Source organism: Ursus maritimus, unplaced genomic scaffold (assembly GCF_017311325.1).
Source record: "Ursus maritimus isolate PB19 unplaced genomic scaffold, ASM1731132v1 scaffold_4, whole genome shotgun sequence".
Taxonomy (NCBI): domain Eukaryota; kingdom Metazoa; phylum Chordata; class Mammalia; order Carnivora; family Ursidae; genus Ursus; species Ursus maritimus.
The window spans coordinates 58,323,444-58,338,104 of record NW_024426552.1 but is presented as its reverse complement, the minus strand read 5'-3'; the positions used below and the strand labels follow the sequence as shown (position 1 = coordinate 58,338,104).

At 38.1% G+C, this 14,661-nt stretch overlaps 1 protein-coding gene across 28 annotated transcripts in view; it reads left to right on the top strand.

Moving 5' to 3' along the window:
* ZBTB20 (zinc finger and BTB domain containing 20) overlaps nt 1-14,661 on the top strand; it is a 757,238-nt gene that overhangs the window by 227,698 nt on the left and 514,879 nt on the right. The window contains exon 5 of one of the 28 annotated variants that reach the window (XM_040621286.1): nt 10,026-10,100. The exons of the other annotated variants lie outside the window; for them this stretch is intronic. The gene's annotated coding sequence lies outside the window, so the exon portion shown is untranslated. The remainder of the gene's footprint in view (nt 1-10,025; nt 10,101-14,661) is intronic. 28 annotated transcript variants of the gene reach the window in all.

Genomic DNA, 14,661 nt, shown 5'->3' with positions numbered 1-14,661 from the left:
ATATAGAAATATGCTGTCTACCTCAGAGCTGAACTATATTTGTTTATGATTTTGACTTCTTAACTGTACTGGAAACTTCTTGAGGGCAAGGTTAGTGTCTTTAATTCTTGTATTCCGAATATTTAACATGTGCTGTATCAAGAAGAATCCCACATCCTAACAAGAGGCAAGAATTTTAAAGCAGTAGCACATGTGATCTACTAGTGGGGGAAGTGGTAAGGAAGTGGAGATGTTGAAAGCTTCATGGAGTAGATATTGGGAAGGCTTCCAAGAGCAAATGATGTCTGAGTTTGCCTACTTTATAAGAAGTTCTTAATTTCTTTTTCTTGGTGGAAAGAGGGAAGAATAAATAAGTTTGTTTTGTTTTTTTTTTAAAGATTTTATTTATTTATTTGACAGAGAGAGACAGCCAGCGAGAGAGGGAACACAAGCAGGGGGAGTAGGAGAGGAAGAAGCAGGCTCCTAGTGGAGGAGCCTGATGTGGGGCTCGATCCCAGAACGCCGGGATCACGCCCTGAGCCGAAGGCAGACACTTAATGACTGCGCCACCCAGGCGCCCCAGAATAAATAAGTTTTATACAGACATAGAGCTTAATGTGTACAAACAGTTGATTGGTGGCAAGAAGACAGGATCAGGTGACAGAAAGGAAGACAAAAGTTAAGTTGGGAGAATATTCTGAAGGACCTGTGAGTTGTTCAGTGTTTTGTGTGAATAATCTTAGCTTTCCAACATAAGTGTATATTTGGTTAAGAGAACACTGTGTTGCAAGAATATAGACATTAGCTTTTTGTGTGTGAAAAAAGAAATGGTAAGATTTAGCCATCAATGAATGCAGGAAAAAAGCAATGAGGGATCATGTCAGAAAGAAGGTCTGAATCCAATCCACATTCAATTCCATACTTGTTTTATGACCTTAAATAATTCACTTCATCTTCCTGAATCATATATCCTTTCATATCACTTTCTACCTCTCATTTAAATGTATATGAGTTTAAGTCACTTCTATTGATTATAATTAAAGAGGGCTTTTGTTTTGAATGCGTTGGATCTCAGAGATTGCTCTTGTTGAACAAGAAAGGTGAATTTTGTGCTACAGTTAGGTTAAGCCAGAGGTAGGATATTTGGGAAGAAAAGGAAGATGAATAAGAATAATAATGTTCTGACCAGAAAAAGGTTCTCTAAAGATAAAAGTAAAATTATGGCTATCAGAAGACTGTACGAAGGCAGAGATACTGAAAGATGTGTTTAACAGATTTTTGCCCTGGGAGATGGACATAGACCCACAGACCTGAAAAAAAAAAAAAAAAAAAAGGAAAAGAAAAAAAAAAAAGAGAGCAGAGAGTATACTAACTTCTCTACCCTGTATGTTGAAAGTTAACTCCTATGACTGATAACTAACCAAAATATGAGACAGGGGAGGAGATGTGCAGAGGAGAAAATAAGAGGGCACTGGCACGTGGTTTGCAAAGCTTCAAGGCGTGCATGTTTTCATGTAAGGGCTTATATCCCGTGACTTTCTTCTACCACGAGGAGGACTCCTCTCAGTTCTCCTCCTTCACTTCCTTCTGAGAATTCTATTCATGCTGCCGAAGTGTCAGGACTTTGGTAAGGTAGAACCAGGGGAATGGAAAACAACTGGGAAAGTGACCTTGGCTGGAGGAGGGGGCAGATAACTTATCCTAAAGCGGGAGGATTTTACTAGAGTAAGAGGAAAAGAACAGAGACAGGAAGAACAATGAACAGGCATGGGGGCTGCTTATGAAGGATAGACAGGATGGAGAGAGGTCTGGGCTGGGAGGTGAAGTGAGTAGAGAGAGTTTCTGAGGCACAATTGGTGACCATATTCAATGTGCCCAAGACAGAGGGGAAGGATTCTTCTCTACCTCTTTTTGGTACTTTTTTGAGTAACTAAACAAAATGGATTGTTTTGTTTTGTTTTTAATATGTTTTTAGCCTTGGCAGCTATTTTTTGGATCAAATTAGATAAAACCTGGGCCACAATTTTGTTCTCACATTCCCACCTCCATTACCAACACAACACAGTGAAGAAGTGAGGCTCAGAATTATCCCAGTGTTCAGGAATCTGTAGACTTCTGCGATTTATGCTGTGTTTATCAGTTGTTCTTGATGTTAATTCCAGAAAAAGACAGAAGTAAAGATGATGGCTAACCAGTACGTGATTCATATTAAATGGCCTAATTTCTAGTACATTTCACCTACATGTTGATCTTAATTCATGTTTTTTTACTTGTTAGTGGTCAGATCTGCAACAAATTTCATATTAACCACAACAAATTTGTGCTTAGGTTCAGAGGAGAACACTCTACATCTCAGACACTACTATGTTTTGGAATAATCCTTGGAAGATTAGAGAGGCAAGTAATCAAGATTTCTATAAGAAATGTTAGCAAGTTGGGGCGCCTGGGTGGCACAGCGGTTAAGCGTCTGCCTTCGGCTCAGGGTGTGATCCCAGCGTTATGGGATCGAGCCCCACATCAGGCTCTTCCGCTATGAGCCTGCTTCTTCCTCTCCCACTCCCCCTGCTTGTGTTCCCTCTCTCGCTGGCTATCTCTATCTCTGTCGAATAAATAAATAAAATCTTAAAAAAAAAAAAAAAAGAAATGTTAGCAAGTAAACACTATCCAATAAAGCACTGTTAGTCATCATTGTTATTTAGGAATTAGATATGGTTCAACCAGGGTAAGTGTTGTGTCATGGAATCATTCTCTGTAAGATTGACTACTGACATATGTGGACATGCTTCAGTTGATGTGTCTGGGAACTTGGTGCCACCCCAGGGCTGGGATTTCCAGGACTGTGTGAAGACTTGCTGACATAAATAATATTTTTTATAAGGTGAATTGTGTACATTATCTAATGTCCATTTTGGAAATTTTCTTTTGTTTTTACTTTTGGCATGAAAAAAGGAACACAATTTTAAAAATCCACATTTATTTTATTGTTTTTAAAAAAGGGATTCCCACTGGATTATGTAACATTAAACATATGGCTACACAAGGATTAGAAAAGCTGTGGCCATCAGGAGTAAATATTGGTAATAACACTGATGGAATTTCACACATGTAGTTTAATGTGAGAAAAGTAGAAAGACTTTCATAGAACTTAGATAAAGGAATAGTCTTGTTTCTTAACAAAAATATAAATGAAGGCATTTGTTATTAAAATGGTAGCCTTTGAAATTGGCTTCCTGCTTTCACATAAGTGGAAACACTTTAAGTCACATGATTTTTTTTTCTCTGATGAGAATGAAAAATAACCAAACCAATCTATACACACTTTATTATGAAAAAAAATACTTGGAAGAATTCTATTGATATAAGCTAATGCAAGATGACAATTTATTTATTAAAAAGTGTTTTGCATGTCCTCTTCTATTGACCATGTGCAACTGGTATAAACAAAGATCCTGTGTATGGTAGAGGGCTTATATTTGCATTCCTTTGCATGTTTAGGCATTCTTTAGCAGGACTTATTTTTCTGTTTATTGACAGTACTCCTCAGATCTTTGTACAATTATGTGTACATCAGCAGTGGCAGCATTTGAGTGTGCAAGTAAGAGTAGGTTCTTTAATCAAAGTAGCCAGAAGAATAGAAATATTCATTGTACTGGTTTTGGTGCTTTGGGTGAAATAGATTTGCTCCATGAGCCTCCCATTGCACAGAACAAAATGCTATGTTCAGAAGACATGAAGGCAGCTGAAGAGTCAAGAAAAGCTGCATTGGTTTTGTTTGGGGAGTGCCTGGCTTTTCATCTGCCTCGGAAAGGAACAGGCCTTATTGCCAGTTGCCAAGTGCTCTAATGCTGAGAAGTGTGTCAGCTGTGGTTACTCTGGGGATTTGGGTGACAATAAGCACTTTTCCTTGAGAAAATCAGCATAGATGCCACACATTGGAATTGGACAAATTGCTTTTATTTTCTATTTTCTTTAAAAATTAAATTTGCTTTTCCTTCTTTTCCCAGCTGTTGCAGCTTCCTTGGTTTTTAACTCAGATGATGGGAGAAACACATGTTCTCTTAAGAGAAAAACCCACTTATTTTCTCCGTGTGTGAGCTCCTTGAAGTCACATTACTGGCTAACCCTAACTGAAGAACGATACTTAGAAGGAGATGTTCCGGGAGGGATGTTCGTGAGTGATGGCCGCAGTGGATAGGAGTAATTAAATCAGTATTTCAGGGGTATCAGTGTAAATCACATGCATTAGGAAACTTGAGTTTGCCATTTCTAGGATTCTTTTAGCTGAAAAACTTGGGGGCCTAACCTCCGTGAAGAAGTCTTTTTTTTTTTTTTTTTTTTTTTTTTAGGATTTTAATTTATTTGTGTAACAGAGAGACAGCCAGCGAGAGAGGGAACACAAGCAGGGGGAGTGGGAGAGGAAGAAGCAGGCTCCCAGCGGAGGAGCCCTATGTGGGACTCGATCCTGCAACGCTGGGATCACGCCCTGAGCCGAAGGAGACGCTTAACGACTGCGCCACCCAGGCGCCCGCGAAGTCTTTTTATTCCCCATACTTTATAGCTGGAAACAAAGTACATATGTAGAGTTGGATTGGTTGGATTAGTGCACTGTAAGTCAGGCATTAAACAAACCTGACCTTTTCTGTCAATTCTTTCACTTTCCCTATAACCTTTTACCTCTCCAAGGAGAAGTTCACATCTGTTTTCCTACTGAGCTTGCCATTATGGTGAAGAACCAAAATTCCCTTCCAAGTTACTTAGGGAAAGATGCAAGTAGCTTTTATTCTTGAAGTCCAGATCAAAGTTTCTCTACCGTCTCTTATTTTACACAAAGATGCTGATCATCTGACCTGCTGCAGATTGTGTTTTAAAATCTCCCCCACTCCATTCTTAAGAGTCCAGGGCCCACAGACTATTTATCCTTTTCCTCTGGACCTGTCTTACTGTCCTTATTGAAGGAGGCTTTATCATCTTATAATTCCTTTTATGTGAGCCTTTCTTGGAAAAGCAATTTAAGAAACATTTATTGACTATTTCTGTATGTCAGACACTAGGTTCTCTACATACCATATTGGTCAGGGTTCTGCAGAGAAACAGAACCAATAGGAGATTTTACAACTTTATACATATATAGTTATTTTAAGGCATTAGTTCACATGATTATGAAGTCTGATAAGTTCCTAGCTCTGCAGTTGGCAAGTTGGAGACCCAGGAAACCAATGGTGTAGTTTTAGTCCAAAGGCCGGTAGACTCAATACTCAGGAAGGACCACTGTTTTAGTTGGAATCCAAAGGAAGGAAAAAACTGATGTCGTAGCTCAAAGGCAGTTAGTCAGGGGGATTTCCCTTACACCAAGGAGGATCTGCCTTTTTGTTCTATTCAGTCCTTCAACTGATTGGATGTGGCCCACCCACATTAGGGAGGGAATCTGCTTTATTCAGTCTACCAATTCAAATGTTAATCTCCTCCAGAAACACTCTCATAGATACACAGAGTAATGTTAGCCTAAGTATCTGGGTATTCTGGGGCCCAGTGAAGCTGACACATAAAAGTAACCATCACACACATGGTTTACCTAATTTAATCCTGACCAAAATACAGCCCCAAACTCCATGAGTAAATACTATTGGTTATCAACAAATTTAATGATTAAATGTATGGTTTCTGTAGTGAGATTGCCCATCAGTTAAATTCTGTCTCCACCACTTAGTGTATGACAGTGTGCAAGTTATTTAACCTCGGTTTCTTCATCTCTCAATTGGGGATAAATAGTATTATATACCTTGTTGGGTTATTGAGAGAATTAAATGAAATAATACATATAAAACACTTAGCTTTGAAGACTGGAACATAACTTAGTACTCAGTGAAGGCTAGCTACTTTTTATATGCACAAGGAAATAAAGGTTCAGAGAGGTTAAGGTTGTTGCCTAAGGACACACAGCTAGTAAGTGGCGAAATTGGGATTTGAACTTACGCTCTCTGACCCCAAAATGAGGCATTTAGGCATTCCTCTCTGCTCATCTTTACTTTACAGGGAAGCAGTGTAATGTAGATGGTTAAGGCTCTAGTGTTAGACTCCATGAGTTCAAATCCTGGCTCTTTCACTTACCAGAAGACTTTAGGCAAGTTACATAACTACTCTATGTCTTAGTTTCCTCATCTCTAAAATAGACATAAAATAGTACCCTTCCCAGAGTAACAAAGAATCAAAACATTTCTAGGGATATTGTCTTCATCCATAAATTCTAAGTGGTAGAATTTCAAGTACAGGAAGACTGTAGAGGAGAGATTTCTTCAGGTGCCCTTGAATTATCCCAGCTATTCTAAGATGGGTGAGATTTATGAAATCTAGAAAAGTATCAAAAGTACATTAACATATTACAGATAGAATTGTTTTGAAACAAATTTCTTAGAAAACTTTTTTTGAAAGAGAGAGAAAATAAAAATGTTTTTCATTTAGAATAATTGTATATATCCTCAAAATGAAGTTGAAACCAATGGATAGGAGGTGAAAGGAAGCCAAGAAGGAGTCCATTGTGGGATGAAAAGCCATGAAAGGTCCACTACCTGGAACCAAATACTTCTCTCTCCAGTATATAAGACAATAAGACTCAGAATTTCAGAATGTTGTATCTGACTTCTCATCTGTCAACCAAAAGCAGCTGAAAGGCAAGAGCCCTGGAGAACTGTTTTCCTACATATGTATTTGTTTTTAGACAAATGTGTTTGTTTGAAGGTCTAAACACCATGGAAATGGGCACCATGGAAATGCATAGTTGGGGGGTAGAAGCCGTAGAAGTATTGACTCAATCCTTGATCCTTCTGTGTGATGGATTAAATGCCACATGCTTCAGTTTGCTCTGTGTGGGGTCCTTCAGCACAATTTATAATAAGCAGCAATCCACTATGAAGGACATAAGAAACTTACTGACTTTTTTTCCAAGAGATTAATGAGAGGTTGGTTGTCATCTGGATGTTACTTATGGAAAGAGAACTCCAGAGAAAATCATTGTGTGTCTTATTTTCTCCCTCACTCCAAAATGTTTATTTACACATGAAATCAGGTTAAAATTAATATTAAAGGCAGCCTTGAAAGGGAATCATAAAACACATGTGCAGGTTGAAGGGAATGCAGAAATGAAGGCGAGAAATGTGGGGCACCCTCTTGTCTGAGAGAAGGGGGAGAAACTGGAAGCCAGTTGCATATCATCCTCAACACTTTTGTATTCTCTTTAATTTGTTTTTAAATTTATCTCCTGAAGCCAGAGCTGGAATCATTCCTTAACAGGTTTCTCCTGGAGTTACCTACCACCCATGTGCCTCCTACAATTTGGAATCTTCTGAAAGTAGGCAATAGTTGTGGATATTGTTATGTGAAAACTAATGGAATCAGATGAAAATTTTACGATAAACATCAGATGGAAATGTCTTCTCTGCTATGAGGCAGTGGTTACTTTATCATACCCGTTTTATTTTCATAGAATTATAAGGATTATTTATTTATTTATTTATTTTTGGCAACTGACATGAACTACATCACACAAAGAAAAAAAATACTTTAGAAATAGGAGACCAGGAAGGAAAATGTAATTGTGTCTGGAAACCTTTTTGCCTCAGCTAAATAAATAAGAAATGATAAGAAGTACAATACAATAAGAGATGAGAAAAACTGAGGTTCAAGCAGACAACTTTATTTAATTCCATTTAATTTTATTGGGTTGAATTTGATAGAGACAATGTCAATGGACATGTACAGGGAGATTGGTAGTGGAATGCCTGGGGCTGTTGTATCATTGACATAAATGTGTATAAACAGAAAGGGAATGTTGAGTAATTCTGAATAGAAGAGTGATTTTTAGATATCATATTTCAGTTTTATAAGTGCATAGAGCAGCAGGTTGAAGCAGATCTGTTACCTGTATTTAGTTCTTGATTTCAGTATACTGATAATCAAAGATATCAATGTATTTTTTTCTTTTCTTCCTTTGCCAACAAGGGTTTAGAATGTTTTCCCAGCATTGCTGAATTCCCAGCTAAAATATATAATTCGGCTTTATTTTTAGAGGAGGAATTAACCTTAAGTAGGTTGCTAGCAATGATTAAACATTGAACTTAGGTTGCCTTGGACTCCTTGGTTTTCTTACAGAACTCAGCTTCCACAGCATACCTGAAGGGTCAGTTTACAAACAGAAATCTTTGCAAAACTTTGATTTCATGTAAAAGTAAAGCCAAAAGAACTGAGATTATTTTAGAGAAGCCAGACATTTAAAGTGGATTATCAGAGTGAAATAAATTCAAGTATGCACGCTCCTCCACAAGCTATACTTTGGTCAGTTAGGCTTTGAGAGAATTTATGTAGTGGACAGAAGGAGCACGTGTTACAGTCCCAGAGGGGAAACACAGGTGAGACTGCCACCTTTGTAGCAGTAACTTTTCTAATTAGTCCATGAATGATAGGGAGTTGGTAAGACCTTATTTATATTGTATTATTTTGTGTACTTCTTCATTTCTTTTCATTGAAATGGTATTATTCTTGAACTTATCCATTAATAACTGCACCTGGATTCCAGTTTGGGGCAGCCCAAATGAAGCTTGAAGACTTGTGTAGATAAAGTTGAGAATAGACAACATAGATAGCTAAAATAGATAACTCATACCTTCCAGAACTCAGCCTGATGCCAGAATCCACTTTTCATACAGTGATTGGTCTGTCTAGGTAATTGTCAGATAACCACTCCTCTTTATGGATATATGTTTTAATTAATCAGTACACCTACATTTTGCTATAGTTTCCTCACAGGCTGAATTATCAAAGCATTAGCAAGTTAGGATGGTAAAATGATAAAAACAAACAAACAAGAATCACTGGTTTATAGAAAGTTCTTGCCTCATAATTACATTATATACAAAGACATCCTCCTCTCAGACACATAAACAATAATTTAAGCTCTGCAACAACAAGCACCTTGTCTTTATTTCTAGAACCTCTTACAATACCTGGCATATAGTGTGTGTTCAATGGATGTTTGTTAAATAAATGAACTCTATTGTAAAAAGGCTCATCGTTACCCTAGATTTAGTTACACACTGGTTCAAGTCAAACTTCTTCCTTGTTTCTCCACTTCTAAGAGTAAGCGTTTATATAGGCTGTTCCCAACTTACAAACAGGTTGTGTTAAAAAATTTGGACAGTTTAGTCATTTGGAACCAAGAATGCATCTGTCATTCATACATTTATTACAAGTATAGATTCAGCATGCATTCTGGCCTGGGCACTGTTCTAGCTCTCGGGAAACAGTGGTGAACTGTTCTAGCTCTCGGGAAACAGCAGTGAATAAGAAGCAAAGTCCCTGTTTCCACTAACTCTTAGAACAGTGCCCAACACATAGTGAATGCTCAATAATTGCTGACTGCTGTTTTTAAAGATTGACTCTACTCTTTGCAGGGGTGTTTATTCAGAGTCCTTAGCCTCTGTATTGAGTTATCAGCTCATGTTAGTTTAGGTATATTCTTACTTTAATTCATTAATCTTCCCTGGGCACCCACTTTCTAAATGGAAGGATCTTGCTCTTTACTTACTTACTTACTTATTTATTTATTTTTGCTGTTTGGTCTTGGCAAATTATGGGTCCTTCCATGTGATTCTCACCCGAAAATAATGAAGATGTGATAATATTCTAATTCACATGGAGAACACAGCAGAACTTAGTAAATTAATGTTTGCATAGTGCTTAGAAATCTGAGGTTAAATTTGCTAAGAGAAATGTACAGAACTATTACTGCCACTAAAATTATGATAGACATTTTTCCTCTACCAAAAAATACTTCAGTTAATTGGTGTTTGTATTTTAAAAGTCGAATGCCACCTTAAAGAAAATGTTCAATGTGTATCTAAAGGAAAACAAATAAAGATCATGTCATTTCATTATTACATGCTATACAAAATTTCTAAGGAATCACTAGTTTGGGGTAAGTAAATGGTGTTTAGGACTTTGTGATTCTCCAGTCTGGACAGATGGGTGACTGCTTCTTTTAACATAAATGACAGGTGGCAGCTCTGGTGAAATGGTTTCCAAAGGTCTTCTGGTTATCACCTCTCTTCTTTAGCTGTTGCTGGCTTGGAGTAAGTAGCAATCCACTCCAATTCCCACAGTAAGGAGGGCTTTGGTTTGTTTGTTTGTTTGTTTGTTTGTTTGTTTGGTGTGTGTGTGTGTGAGTGTCTTGTCAGCTCTTTGGTTAACTCCATCCATTCAGTGGTCTAGCTAAAATGGCAGACTAAATGTCACACAGCAACAGGCTCTGATTTTAAACCAGGCCTGAACACACTCTTCCCAGAATAGTGATTCTTGCATGTTGACTTCATACATTATCTAGACTGAAGGGTCATTGTATGTGATGCTCACTCTTCAGGAGATGAAATGAGTTTAAATTGTAAAATTTAAAGCCAAGTATTTTGGCTGTAAGTTTTATTTACTTGACAAATATATAGTGACTACCTACCATATATATCAGGCATAGTTCTCAGCACTAGTGATACCACAGGGACTAAGATAAAGTCTGGCTCACTCAGCTTATATTTTAGTACGGAAGACAGATGGTAAGCAGATAAATAGGTAATTTCAGGAAAGAATAAATACTATGAAGAAAACAAAGGAGGGTTGGGTAGGGTGGGAGTGGCAAGCTCTTTTAGATATTATGTTCAGTATAGGTCTCCTGAAAAGGTAATATTTTAATAAAGACCAGAATAAAAGAGAGTGAACATGCCAGACTCTGGAGAAAGAACATTCCAGGCATAAGTAAGATGAAGTTCTCAGGGCCTGAGGTGGGACTTAGTTTGGTGTGTCCCAGGAAAGAAGAAACACTTTACGAACTTTGACAATCTTTGAAATCCTGTAGAACCAGGTATATGATGCACACTTCATTTTCCTTATACAACTTCCAGGGCGGGAGGACATTAAGGCATCCTTGCCATAAGTTTCAGTCTTGGATTTTAAGGCATCTTCATGCTACTTTTGATTTTAGAAAAATCACAGAACTAAATGCCTTCAGTCAAGTGGCACAGGACTAAATCTACTCCTCTGGAAGTGCTTTGGAAAGTAATGCCACGAGACAGTTAATGCATCTCTTACACGGGCGAGATTAACCCTGCATCACCGGTGAGAGATGCAGGGTGACTGCAGGGCAAAATAGATGAACGCACAGCACTGTAGGTGTTTCTTTATTTTTTAGCCTTTCCATTTAGAAGACATCTACCCTCACAATCACTGATAAGCACCTCCTGCCCATTGGTTTCACTGATGCAGGAGTGGGAGGAATGTCTGTTGTAATGTTGTAATCTGTAGTGTTGTTCTGCCTCGGGAAACCTCTGAGTCTTCTGAAAATACTGGCATTGCTTATATTATGACAACCTTTCTTAAAAAGCTTTATGAAAATAGAAGAAAATGAAATTTTGACATACTTGGAGTTGCTGTCTCCTCAGTGGAGGCCTATGGCAAGTCATGTTGTGAAACACATAAGTCAGATCCTCACTTTGTCATAATTTCAGAATTTTGTATCTTAGGTATTCACAGTGACAGACATCTGTGGAAACAGATTTTTCTCCAGTACCTTCTATGGTATTGGAACACGAAAGGCAGGGTAGTCCCTTGTCCTGTTTTGTCTATTAAAGGCTGTTTAAAGCCGCAGACTTGAATCTAGATATGTAGAACAGCAAGGGGCTGACGTCATGAGTAGCCCTGTAGTTGCGAAGTGCAGTTTGAACCTTGCGTTCTCGAACTCCACTGTCATTTACTCTGTGCCTTTACAAAAGTAATTGAAAAAAAAAATAGTTCTTCACTGGCTATTGCAGTCTTTCATAAAAGACTACCTTGCTAGGGTATATCACAGACTGCAGTGTGGAATATTGGAGGCTGTTATAGGAATGTTTGGAAATAGCTTGATACCTGAAGGATAGCTGTAGACTCCAAGGGGGGAAAAAAAAGAATGCCATAAGAATTCACCCAAAATTCCCCTCTAAATCAGTGCTTTGAGTAGTAAAAGCACATGGATTCTGAAACAAAAATATTATTTCCTTATTCAAAGTTTAATACCACTTCTCCCAAACTAGAGAAGGGAGGGTAGGGGGATGAAGGAGGGAGGGAAAGAAGGAAGGAAGAGGAGGAGAGGGACAGAGGAAAGAGAGAAAGGTAAAAAAGGGGGAAAGAGGAAGAATGCTTCTCTTGGCATGTAGAATGTTTCTATCAAATTCTTCAGACATGTTCTGTTCTTTTTAAATTATTTTTATTTTTATTTTTTTTAAAAGATTTTATTTATTTATTTGACAGAGATAGAGACAGCCAGCGAGAGAGGGAACACAAGCAGGGGGAGTGGGAGAGGAAGAAGCAGGCTCATAGCAGAGGAGCCTGACGTGGGGCTCGATCCCGTAACGCCGGGATCACGCCCTGAGCCGAAGGCAGACGCTTAACCGCTGTGCCACCCAGGCGCCCCTGTTCTTTTTTTAAATATTGTTTTTTCTCATTATAAAACCTTGAAAGTTTAAAGTTGGCTGGTATATTGTAAGAAGCATTAAGTAAATGCAATTTCTGTTTTTAATAAGGATAGCTCAAATTTCATGTGAGCTCACACCAGCCCTCCAATGTAATTAAGTTTATGGCTTTCTTAGGCACTTTCAAATATCCACAATGTGTAGTTAACAGTAATTTTTTTTAGATAAGTATTAGGACACCACAACAGTGATGCCACAGTGGCTGGTGTCTCTAGTAAAGTAGATGCAACCAGGTAATGGACATTACAACACATTCTGTTGTAATTTGTCAAAAAAGGTCCGTGACAGAGAAGTCTGTTTTAGCTGAATTTCCAAAGTGATGAAGGGCTGATGTGTTTGAATGAAGGAAAAGGGTGTGAGGCAAAGACTGTACTTTGAGGCTGCAGACTGTCTGCACAGCACAGGTATTCCCAGAGGGCTCAAACATAACTTTATGGTAGGGAGCGTACTAGACAGACATTAGACTAGTAGCTCCTAAAACAAATATGATGTCCCATGATTTCTTTTAACATCAGAAGAAGAAGGAAAAAAAAAAAACCCACGCAAGTAGAAACTGCAGGTGCTCCCTTTTTATTGCACTATGTAAAGAGAAAATGTAAAATGGACAAGCTTTCGACAATCATGTTCTCTTCATCAAGCTGTTATTGTTATTTTAGTGAGTCCACTAAAAAGAATTATCTAGAGCTTCTTGTTTTTACTTCTTTGTGTACTTGATGAATATGATTACCATTTTTACCTCATGTATTTAAACCCCTCTGCCATAATCCCATATTCTGCCTAAAAGCCATGTCTGTGGGAGCTTTTCCTCCTTCCCTGCAATAGTTTTTAGGGATATGACTGCATTTAAGCAGGTGCAGTAAATGCATTTTTGGCGATTTTCACTGTTGTATGCAAGTGCAAAACGTCTGACATAATTAAGCTGAGATTAATAGAGACTATTAGTAAAATAAGCTTGTTTTATGAATGAAGACCTCACACTCATTCAACATAGCCTTTCTTTGACAAATGCACTGCATTCACTTATGTAGCACAGAATTGTATGCCTGGAAAGTGAATAAACATTTGTCAGGCTACCTTCCAGAGTTTTCCATTAACCCGTCTTCTAATTCCCTTCTTGTGGTCTGCAAAGGGAATCCGATTTTATTTTTAAATGGAACAAAGGGATTGGCCTAGCATCACAAAGGCCAGTGATTGTCAGAATCACAAGAAATCTTTAGTTAATTTTGGTCCTGAATTGTTCTTAGTCCTGTGTTTCTCTCACTTTAGAATTTAAAGCATCCTATTCAAAATGGCCACCATACAGAGGAGGAGGGAGCAAACGAAAATAATAAAGAACAGTGGCAACTGAGTCGATGCTGTATAAATAAGCACATTTGCTGTGTCTCTGTTCTGCAGTCTTTATGTCCCACTGATGAGAGAACTGGTTTGAGATGTAAATTGCTTCCCTTTGATTGAACCAGGGAGGAGATGTCATGTAACTCATCTCATCAGCATAGAGCATTGTGCGCCTTTGGTGAATTATAGGATAACAGAGCTAGGAAGAATTCCTTAACCTCTCTCTGCAGCCCTGTTCCAGTGCTTAATAACCACCAAAGGGAAGTACTTCCCTTCAGTTCACCTGACTATCTTATGTGGTTTGAGCTCATTTCTTCTGATCCTGTCCTTAAATGTTTTGTAAAGGATCACTGGAAAGTACCACTGTTTTAACTTGTCATGCATATCCTATAAATTAAAATATAAAGTCGTGGAGAGATTTTTTTGTTTTTTTGTGTGTTTTTTTGGTCTGCTTCTTTGTTTTAGGTAGACAGCATTTGAAAGATCGCTTTGGAAAATGAGAAAGGGGATGAAGAAATGACCGAAGGCAATATTTTCCACAGTGTGTCTCGCTTATCGAGCTTAGGATAAACCTGGAGGGGCAGCTCTCCATGAAACTGAGAAGGGAGGAGGGGGTAGGAGTAGGCATGGAAACAGGGGTAGGAGCTCCCCGTGATATCCATGAGATTGTATGCTATATGAGCAAATAATTACTAAATTAATTTAAAACAAAAGGGTTGGAAATAGGCCCGCAATCAATCTAGCCTGATATCCCAACAAACCTGGGACTATATATATATGAAATATATATATATATATATATATA